Source organism: Lipotes vexillifer, unplaced genomic scaffold (genome assembly GCF_000442215.2).
Source record: "Lipotes vexillifer unplaced genomic scaffold, Lipotes_vexillifer_v1.1 scaffold126, whole genome shotgun sequence".
Lineage (NCBI taxonomy): Eukaryota > Metazoa > Chordata > Mammalia > Artiodactyla > Lipotidae > Lipotes > Lipotes vexillifer.
In genome coordinates, this window is record NW_006778324.1 from 551,096 (window position 1) to 562,071 (window position 10,976).

Genomic DNA, 10,976 nt, shown 5'->3' on the forward strand with positions numbered 1-10,976 from the left:
TTCCTCCAATGAATCAGTGAGCAAGTGGATGGTCTTAGGGGCCCCTGACACAGGAAAGATGGAGGGAGAGAGAGAGGGCATTCCAGGCACAGGGAACAGCAGATGCAAACTCACAGAAGCATAAAAGGGCATGGCTTGGGCAGAGACTAGTGTGGTCCATGGGAAATTAGAGGGTGGTGTGATCAGAGGAAATAGGCTATGAGGGGTCTGGGTGCCAGACCAAAATGTCTTGGTTTTAAGAGCAATGGGAAACTGCTAGGTGCGCTTAAAAAGGGAAATAACAATCCAAGATTTTTCTGTGCCTCCATCCGTCGTGCAGCCAGCATGTAGGGGATCGTGAAGGAGGGGGCAGGAGGCTGGGAGGCCATGGAGGAGGCAGCTGCAGTGATGCAGACCTCAACTGTGTGACCTGGTGATCCTTAGGGCCTCCTTGCCTGCCCTCCCCATCCTTTTCCATCCTTCGTATTGTCTAAGAACTCTAGACACTTTCCCAGTTCATTCTGATGGGGCCAGCTGGTACTCTGCTTCTATCCCAGCCTGAAGAAAGCTGGTCCAGCCCAGTCATATCTCTGTGCCCCCAACCCTTAGGTGATGCCCATGATGGTCTATATGGTCTAGTCCAGTGGGTCTCAACTGGGGACAGTTTTGCCCCTCCCACCACCAAAGGATATTAGGCAATGTCTGGAGATAGTTTGGTTGTCACACTGGGGGTGGGTTACTAGTAGCATCTAGTGGGTACAGGCCAGAGATGCTGCTTAATGCATGAGATTACAGCCCCCTACAACCAAGAGTGATCAGCCCAAAATGTCAGTAGTGACGATGCTTAGAAAGCCTTCTGTAGATTAGCACCGTCCAAGGGAACTGTTTGCAGTGATGGAAGCAGTCTATAATTCTGCACTAGCTAATGTAACCACTAACCACATGTGGCAACCCAGCCCTTGAAATGTGGCTAATCGTGACTGAGGAATCAGATTCAATTTCATTTCCGTTTAATTAATTTAATTTTAATCTTCAATCACCACATGTAGCTAGTGGCCACCGTATTGAACAGAGCAGGTCTACATTCTCAGCAAGCTATAATGATTCTTCCTCGGTTCCTGAGGATAATCTCCTTAGTTTACGCTCTCCAGCTCCATGATTTCCCCCGGAGCACATCCTCTGGGAAGAGTGGCTTAGAAAGAAGGGCTTCAAGCCATAGCCGCAATCTGAGTCAGACGGACCCATGGCTCTGAGCTTTAGCCCAGCTCATGACTTTCCCTCAAGGTGACTTCTCCGGGGCGTTGGTGTCCTTTTCTGCTCACAGACTGAATCAGGACCATCTCAGACCGTATCACTGAACTTCAGATGTGAGGAAAAAGTTGGGCTGTTGACATATTTTCCCCAAGAGGCCCCTGATGTGCCCACCTTCCTCCCAGTCACCAGCTCTGGAATACTGGGAGCTGCAGCCTTGCGCAAACTTCAGAAAAGACCCCTTCATCCTTTTCTTCTAGGATCGTGAGCACCGTACTGGCCCTTGTTCCCTGGCTAAGGGAGCCTCCTTCAGGGATTCTTCCCAGGAAGGAGAAAATCTGCTCCAGGATGACTTATTGTCCCATCATAGAGAAGTTGACAAATTCAAACAGCAGCTTCTCTGGCTTTTAAAAATAATAATTTCTGCCTAACCAAGGACAACGCCTAGACAGGGCAGAGTTGATGAGATCTGAAAGAAGTAAACCATGATGGTGGCGAGGTACAGATGCACGTGATGGGTATTCATAAGTGACAGTGGAATGAATAAGGCAGGGAAAACCTCCTGACAAAATCATTATTCCCATTTTAGAAACGAGGAAAGTGAAGCTCAGAGAGGTTGAGTGACTTGCCCAAAGGAACACAGCAAGTACACAGCAGAATCAAGGTTTGGACCCAAACTCCAAACGGTCAGGCACCACCCCTACTTCTTTTTTTTTTTTTTTTTTCGGTACGGGGGCCTCTCACTGTTGTGGCCTCTCCCATTGCGGAGCACAGGTTCCAGACGCGCAGGCTCAGCGGCCATGGCTCACGGGCCCAGCCGCTCCGCGGCATGTGGGATCCTCCCGGACCGGGGCACAAACCCGCGTCCCCTGCATCGGCAGGCGGACTCTCAACCACCGCGCCACCAGGGAAGCCCCACCCCCACTTTTTAAACCACTGCAGCACCTATAGAAAGGTGTGTGCCCAGTGAATAGGCAGGGCTGGCACAGACCTCCTTAAGTCACTTGTCCAAGAAAGACTCTCAGATTTTCTGGAGGCCTGGATAAGACTGGGATGGGGGAGCACAGAAACCCCCAACATCCAAGAAGGGAATGAACAGAGGTGCTTTCTGGGTTCTGCATGGGGAGGTAGCCACGCCTCTAATTGGCTTCGGGGATAAAGATGTGGTGGTTGAGCATGGAGACAGGCTATTTACTGCACAGTGGGAAACATCGATTTCTATTTGCATGATCAAAACCCAGTGTGGTGCTCAGGGGAAATTGCGGCTGGCAGGGAACTGGGGAGCTGGCAGGGACAGCCACTGGGCTGGGCTGGCCAGGGAACTGCTTGGCTTTGAAGTGTTTGCAGAACCTCCTAATTAAAGGACAGGCTCACAGAAAAGCAAGTCGAGTGATGTTTAGGAATTGGAATATGGACTGCTTCAAATCTTCGTGTTGAAAATTAATCCCTTTTCTGGCTCTAAGACAATGTACATTGGTATTTTCTTAGATGAATGTGGCTTTACCACTATTAACCACTTGGGCTCTCCAGAGTTCAAATGCACGTCCTGGAGTAAGTTTGGCATATATGTGGCAAATGTCTGCCAGCTACTATCCCGTTCCCAGGACAGACATCACTAATCAATCAAAACACCGTTCCCACCGAGGCTAAACAAAGCTTTAGAATTGGACAGCACTCCGGGCAGCCACTACCAACTGGATCAAACTGAAACATAAAATAAAATCTACCTGCCATCCTTACAATGTTAGGTGTGCACTATAAGCCTCTTAGGTGTGGCTTACAGGACAGGTAGATCATCTTTAAAGTAAGCTTGCTAGACCAAAACCATTGTCTCAAAATCCATTATGATGCTAAGGTGGGCCCAATACAAGAGTGGGCAAAATCACAGCCAGAGAACCAGAGAGACTCCAGTATGGTCTGTCCTTTCAGCTCTTTTGTGTAGTCTCTCTTGGCTTAACCGAGTGACCAAGCCTCTACTTGACCACCTCCAGTGATGGGGAACTCACTATCTTACAAGGCAGCCTAAACTTTTTTTTTTTTTTTTTTGGTCTCCTCTAAGCAGTGTAGGCTATGGAATCAGCTGGTCCTGAGTTTGCATCCTGGTTTATCATGTTATAACTGTGCGACGTTCAGCAAGTCACATTGTCTGTTGTGTCTAAGCATGGGGAAGTCACGCCTGGTTTAGGAAGGCGTGAAATGTAACTGAACGCAGGTTAAATAACAACTTGCAGAATGCCTCGTATGTGATTTGTGCACAAAGCACGTAGGTTCTTTTCATTTTTAAATTGTGCCAAAATCTGCCTTATTAAAGCTTCCTCCACTGGTTCCTTGGGGATCCCAGAGTACATCCGCCTCCTCCGCCCATGACAGCCTGGCAGATGTTTAAAGACAGTTGACGACAGACTGTCACATCTCCAGTTCCTTCAACATTTTCAGAAATCTTCTGTCTAATGCTCACTTCCTCTGGACTTGCTCTTAGCGTGTGGCCCTAACTCTTGAGTTAGTGCTGACCACTGCTGTGCAGGCGGGACCCTAATCTCCCTCACTCTGCACCATACTTATTCATTCATTCATTCATTCATACATTCATTCACATATTTGTTCTCTTAACAGATACTTGCCTGAACCTGCCAGGTATCAGGCACTTTGCTAGGAACAAAGGACACAGTGGATGAACCCAACAATAGACAGGACCCTGGCCTTCACTGAGTCATTCATGCATTGCTTTGTTAATTCACTGACTCAGCAAATCTTTGTGTCAATCACCCTGCCCAAAGTTGCAGGTGCAACAGAAAACGAGACGGATGTGGTCCCTACCTTTCATTCATTCACCCACTTAATGATTATTTGTTAATTTATTGAGCATCTAATATGTGCAAGGCAGACATGAAGACAGATAAAATAAGGAGAAAGTACTGGGATAAGTGCTATGAAGATAAGTGTGTTCGCTGAGCACGTGCGACCTTTCTTTACCTCCTTGCACGCTGACTCATCTGATGGGTGAACTTGGGAAGATTAACGAGGCAACCTGCTTTAAACTGACTCTTTAAACTTACCCTTGGGGTCAAGTCAGACTTCAAAGGGCAGAAGTTCTCCTCTGATTACAATGGCCCAAATCCAGAACACATATGATACCAAATGCTGGTGAGGACGCAGAGCAACAGGAACTCTCATTCATTGCTGGTGAGCATGCGAAATGGTGCAGCCACTTTGGAAGACACTTTGTTGGTTTCCTACAAAACTAAACACACACTTAACATATGATCTAACATTGTGCTCCTTGGTATTTACCCATAGGAGCTGACAATTTATATCTACACAAAAACCTGCACATGGATGCTTATAGCAACTTTATTCATAATTGCCAAAACCTAGAAGCAACCAAGATGTCCTTCAGTAGGTGAATGGATAAATCCACTGTGGTACATCCAGACAATGGAATATTATTCAGGACAAAAAAGAAATGAGGTAATGTAGTGACTATAGTTAAAAATACTGTACCGCATACATGAAAGTTGCTAAGCAAGTAGATCTTAAAAGCTCTCATCACAAGGAAAAAAATTCTGTGACTATGTATAGTGACCAATGTTAACTAGACTTATTGTAGTGATCATTTCACAATATATACAAGTATCAAATCGTTATGTTGTACACATGAAATGAACATAATCTTACATGTCGATCATACCTCAATTTTTTAAAGAGCAGTTTACACAACCAGAAGAAAAAAAGAAAAGAAAAGAAATGAGCTATCATGTCATGGAAGGACATAGAGGAACCTTAAATGCATATGACTAAGTGAAAGAAGCCAATCTGAAAAGGCTACATACTGTATGATTCCAACTATATGACATTCCGGAAAGGGCAAAACTGTGCAGTTAGTAAAAAAAAAAATCAGTGGTTGCCAGGGGTTGGGGGAAGCGGGAAGTGAGTAAATGGAACACGGAGGATTTTTTAGGAAAGTGAAACTACTCTTATGATACTATAATGGTGGAAACATGTCATTATACATTTGTCCAAACCCATAGAATGTACAATACCAGGAGTGAACCCTAATATAAACTATGGACTCTGGGAAGTAATAATGCTGTGTCAGTGCAGGTTCCTGCCACTCTGATAGGGCATGTTGATAGTGGGGGAGGCTATGCATATGGAGGGGGCAGAGGGAGTATCAGAAAACTCTCTGTGCCTTCTGTTCAATTATGCTGTGAACCTAAAACTCCTCTAAAAATTAAAGTCTATTTTTCTTTTAAAAAAAAGCTCTCCTCTGCTCCTCCAAGACTTAAGCCTCACTTGGGCAGGACCGTCCATGTGGGAAGCCTGCTGTAGTCTGATACTGTCTGAGTCTGGGTGGACACAGCTGCCAGATTTGGGAGTTTAGTACCAGCAAGCCACTTGCCTAACTGGCCTAAAGCCACATTTTCTACCTCATCTTTAGCAGTAGTAAACCTGATACTTTGGCCCTCTGTCTTTACTTTTTATTTTATTTCTCAGGTTGTTCAAAACCTGGAGGGGTACCATTTATTAGGGGTCCCCTCAAAGATTCTCAATATTTGGTGCAATGCGGAATTATTTTTTAAAAAGACTGGAATTCAGGGACTTCCCTGATGGCACAGTGCTTAAGAATCTGCCTGCCAATGCAGGGGACACGGGTTCGACCCCTGGTCGGGCAAGATCCCACGTGCCACGGCGCAACTAAGCCCGTGCGCCACAACTATTGAGCCTGCGCTCTAGAGCCCGTGAGCCACAACTACTGAAGCCTGTGTGCCTAGAGCCCGTGCTCCGCAACAAAAGAAGCCTCTGCAATGAGAAGCCCGCGCACCGCAGCAAAGAGTAGCCCCCGCTCGCCGCAACTAGAGAAAGCCCACGCGCAGCAACGAAGACCCAATGCAACCAAAAGTAAATGAATAAAAAATAATTTATAAAAAAAAGAGAATGGAATTCAGGAAGCCAAATACATACATAGAATGGGTTTGGGGCAGCCAGAGCCTGCTGTGACCTTGGGCTTCTGTGTATGGACAGGGCATTTTGACCTTGGTGGTTTCTAGAAGCTTAGATTAGGCCAAATGGGTTTGTCTGTTTGCTTTTACAGTTGTGTGGCATCTTTTAACAGTTCTGAGGTGGGCGGGAAGGTTGTGTCCCAGGCCAAGTGGTGTATTGGCTTTGGAGGGTGATCTGATGCATGCAACAAACACTGGAGGCTCTGGGCCCCCTCTAAGAACTGGCACCACTACTCCCTACCTAAGTTTTTTTTTTTTTTTCGGTACGCGGGCCTCTCACTGTTGTGGCCTCTCCTGTTGCGGAGCACAGGCTCCGGAAGCGCAGGCTCAGCTGCCATGGCTCACGGGCCCAGCCGCTCCGCCAACATGTGGGATCCTCCCGGACCGGGGCAGGAACCACTGTCCCCCGCATTGGCAGGCGGACTCTCAACCACTGCGCCACCAGGGAAGCCCCCCCACCTAAGTTTTGAACAAGGTGAGCCAACAAAGAATAAAGATGGAGGCCCACAAATCTTTTTTCACTCCTGCATCAGCCAGGCTGAAGGGTATGACTTCCGGTCTGCTGGCTGGACCGAGGCAGGCTGTCCCCCTGCAGGGGGAGAGCAGCACAGTCCCACCTGCTGGGGCCAGCTCACTCCCAAGAGGACGAAGAGACAAAGAGAGACCAGAGGGAGTTCTGGAAAAGTCTGGACACCAGACATTCCCATCTGACACCATTCTTCGAGATGGGGACCCAGGAAGGGGAGCATGAAGCTGGATTCATAGAAGGAGCACATATTTCACTCTGTGAAAGCTGTGAATTCAACAGTCAGGATGTGGGTTTGCTCAGTCTGGGGACTCCTGGCATAGGCACATTCTTTTCTTTCCTCTGTATCTTCACCAGGCAGGAGTCAGTAACGGTCAGGGGGTGCCCAGTCCAGAGACACCTTAGGGACTGTGATTCGCTGATCGACACACCCTGAGCTCACGGGCTCACTGGCCGTGGAGCAAATTCTCTGTGATTTGCTTTGATATTAAGACCCAAGTAAATAATTCAGCAGCATTTCTGCTCTTCCAGCACATTCGAATGTGGCAATTAGCGAAGGTTCTGCTGGGATTGCCTTGTTTCCAGTGTTCCCTGACCTCTGACCCCTGTGAATTTAATTCTGCTCCTTTAATAATTTCTGGGAGTATAGAATCTGTTGAGAGAGCAGGTTCCCTCATGCAGAAATCAACTTAAATCCTGAAGCTGCACACTGCATATTCAAGAAGACCAAGCCCTGCTTTGTTTCGGGCGCAAAAGCAGGAGAAGGCTGCAGGAGTTGCTCTGGATGCAGGCTGGGGAACCAGGCAAAGCCCTGCCTGGATGTGTGGGGCTGAAGGGCAGGCTCTCCAGCACCCCTCGGATGAATTGCCTGCCTGGGATGCTTTTGGTTCTAGGACAGGCTCCTCTACTAAGTCCCTGCAGGGGACAGAAGAGCCGTGAGAGTGCATGGTGTTCGAGGCTGGAAATGCAAGCCTCTCCCCTACCATTCGCGCCTTCCTTTACTCAACAACAATTTAGGCTCCAGGCACCAGGCTGGAGGAGAGGCAAAGCTGAGAAACACATGCCTTTAGGGATCCCTTATGGCCCTTTCAGGCAAGATAGACATGTGTGGTAGACAGGTGTGAAAGGATTAGGCCACTCTGGAGTGTAAAATCATCCTGTAGTTCGGGCTCCACTGATGAGCCTGACCCTGGAGGGGCCAAATGGGGCTGTGTCCGCAGAACTGTGAAACTGAATCAGGAACGGTCCAGCCTTCCCATGGCTAGAACCATGGACACTTTAGATGCTGTCAGGTAATACTTTTCTACCTTATGGCTAAGTTGAGGAAGATGCTGGTCCGCAGAGAGAGAGAGAAAGAGAGAGACAGAGAGGGAGAGAGAGATAGGAGTGAGGCCAATACTGAGATAAAAGCAGAAATAGAATGGGGAAAGTGGGTAAGTGGTGGTTTCAGGTTTATATTCCAGGACTTCCTGAGGCTTAGCTACATTCTTGCCCTTGGGGTTCTGTGAGACACCCCCATACTTACAAGCAGCCCGTCTTTTTGCCTAAGCTAGCTTAAGTCAGTTCCTGACGCTTGCAAACAGAAGTGTTTGTAAACTATTATGACAGATGGCGATCTATTGGCATACTGGTCCTACAGAAGAGGCTGCAGGAGCTCGGACAAAGGGACGGACATCTCACTCTAGGTGAAGGAGTCAGGCCAGCCAAGGAGGGCTTCATGAGAGGATCAGTATTCAATCATAGTCACAAAGCGATGAACACTGTGCCGGACACTCTTCCAAGTTCTCCGTGATTATCTCTAAGTTAGTTCTTACAGCAACCTGGGAAGTAGGGACAATGGAGATCCCACTTTTCAGAAGGAAAACTAAGCCTCGGAGAAGCTAAGTTGCTTTTGCCCAGGGTCGTGTAACCCAGAAGTGGTGGAGCTGAGATTTGTACCCTGGTCTCTGGCTTCGTTAAGCCACTGGGCTGTGCTGCCTCTGATACCCAAGGCATCCGTGCCCAAGGTTAATCCCACGGTCAAGGACCAGGCAGAGCTGGGCTGAAGGCCGACGCCTCTGGTAGAGAAAACAGCTTGTACAAAAAAAGGTAGAGAGGGGGCTTCCTGGTGGCGCAGTGGTTGAGAGTCCGCCTGCCGATGCGGGGGACGCGGGTTCGTGCCCCGGTCCGGGAAGATCCCACGTGCCGCAGAGCGGCTGGGCCCGTGAGCCATGGCCGCTGAGCCCGTGCGTCCGGAGCCTGTGCTCAGCAACAGGAGAGGCCACAACAGTGAGAGGCCCGCGTACCGCAAAAAAAAAAAAAAAGGTAGAGAGGAGTGGGAGACTGTGGTGAATCTGGGCACGATCTGCTACATAATTTGCAAGGCCCAGGGCAAAATGAGAATATGGGGGGTCCTCGCTCAAAAACTTATTAAGAATTTCAAGATGGCAACAGCAAAGCCTTAAAGCAGATGCAGCCCTTCGGGATGCTGCGCCGTGTGTGCCTACACAGGCCACTCGCTCACCTAGAATTTCCTGCCGGGGGTTCAAAAGGGAGCAGGGTGGGTATCGTGGTGTCAGATGTGGGCAGGGTGGGCCTTTTGTGTAAGACTAGAAGCTTTGGATTTAATCCTGTAAGGGTTGGGGCACCAGTGAAAGATTTTGAGAAACCAGTGATTCCAGCTAAGTTTATGCTTACACCTAGCAGATCACCAGTGGCGCTGGAAATCATCGTTTCTATAGGTAACTGTGACAGGGGTTTTCTTAACATAGCCTGCTTGGGACCTCTTGACTATTTGAGAGGATCTGGCCAAGGAAGTTCAGAGGCCAGGGTCGGAAAATACTCATCTAGGGGATGTCAAGTCCATTAACACAGTAATTTTTTTCTCAGCTGGAGGAAAATATTTAAATAGAAGTCATTAGTGAGCATATTTCCGAAGCCAACAACGCCTAATAAGTCAAATTGCTTTTCCTAAAAATGCAACGTATTGAAGGTTTTTCAACCCCCCCCCCCTTTCTGAAGTGCTCAATTAGGGTGAAAAAAAAATCCATAGCTCTCCCTGGATTGAAACTGCTGAAAGGCCGGAGTGCTTTCTAGTTAAGCATCGTCCAACCACAGTGATACAAATCAGCCCTTTAAGATAATTCATATCTCGGAGAGGACTTCGGAAATGGGTCCACTTGGAGCTAAAAGCATCCATAAATAAGCTGGGTTGGGTGGCTGTGCCGGCTGTGCTGGCTGCAGTAGGAATTGTGGACTGGTCTCTCAGCTTCCCCCGACCCCACCTGGTCCACATGGACCCCTCCCATCGTCCTTGTGGGGAACTGAGCTTCAGGAAAGGATGGAGACTCATCCACGGTCCCACTAAAGGGCAACGGCAGAGCCAGTCCCAGGGCCGTGCCTCCCGACTGCCTAGTGTGCTCATTCGTCTCTCACTGGGCGCTGCGCTGGCACTGAGGAGCAGGGACGGTCCAGTACGGGAGGACCCAAACGCACTGTGGAAAGAACCAAGTATCAGCGTTATGATAGAAACAAACACACACACACACACAAGCATTTGTGTGTGTGTGCGTGTGCATCTGTGTGTACGCATGTACTTGTTTGTGCATGTGTTACTGTGCCCACACATGTTCATGTGCGCCGCAGGTGTGCATTGTTTGCAGGTGTGCGTGTATCTGTGTTTGCACCTGTATGCATGGATATGTGTGTGATGCTTGTTTGTGCACACGTGTATCTGTGTGGGGACTGGGGACACCTAACCCCACCTGGGGGAGTCAGAAAATTTAATGCAGGGGCTGAAGGTCAAGTTTGGGGCGAAGGTTGGCAAAATGTGTCTGGCTCATTTGGCTGGATCAGGACTGGACTGGTAAAGGAGTTCCCACCTGATCTTGCAGAGCCTTGAAGGATCCTAAGGAGGAGGGTGACTTGGCCAGATTTGCATTTTAGGGACTGTAAATGCCTGCATGTCAGATGCGATTATTTTTCTCCAGTATTTCCCTTAGAAAAGATTCCTTCCGAAGTCTGTCGTGTAACAAACAGGACACTGTCTAGATTGTTTCAAAAAGCGGGGCTGGGGCTTCCCTGGTGGCGCAGTAGTCGAGAGTCCGCCTGCCGATGCAGGGGACGCGGGTTCGTGCCCCGGTCCGGGAAGATCCCAAAGGCCGCGGAGCGGCTAGGCCCGTGAGCCATGGCCGCTGAGCCTGCGCGTCCGGAGCCTGTGCTCCGCAACGGGAGAGGCCACA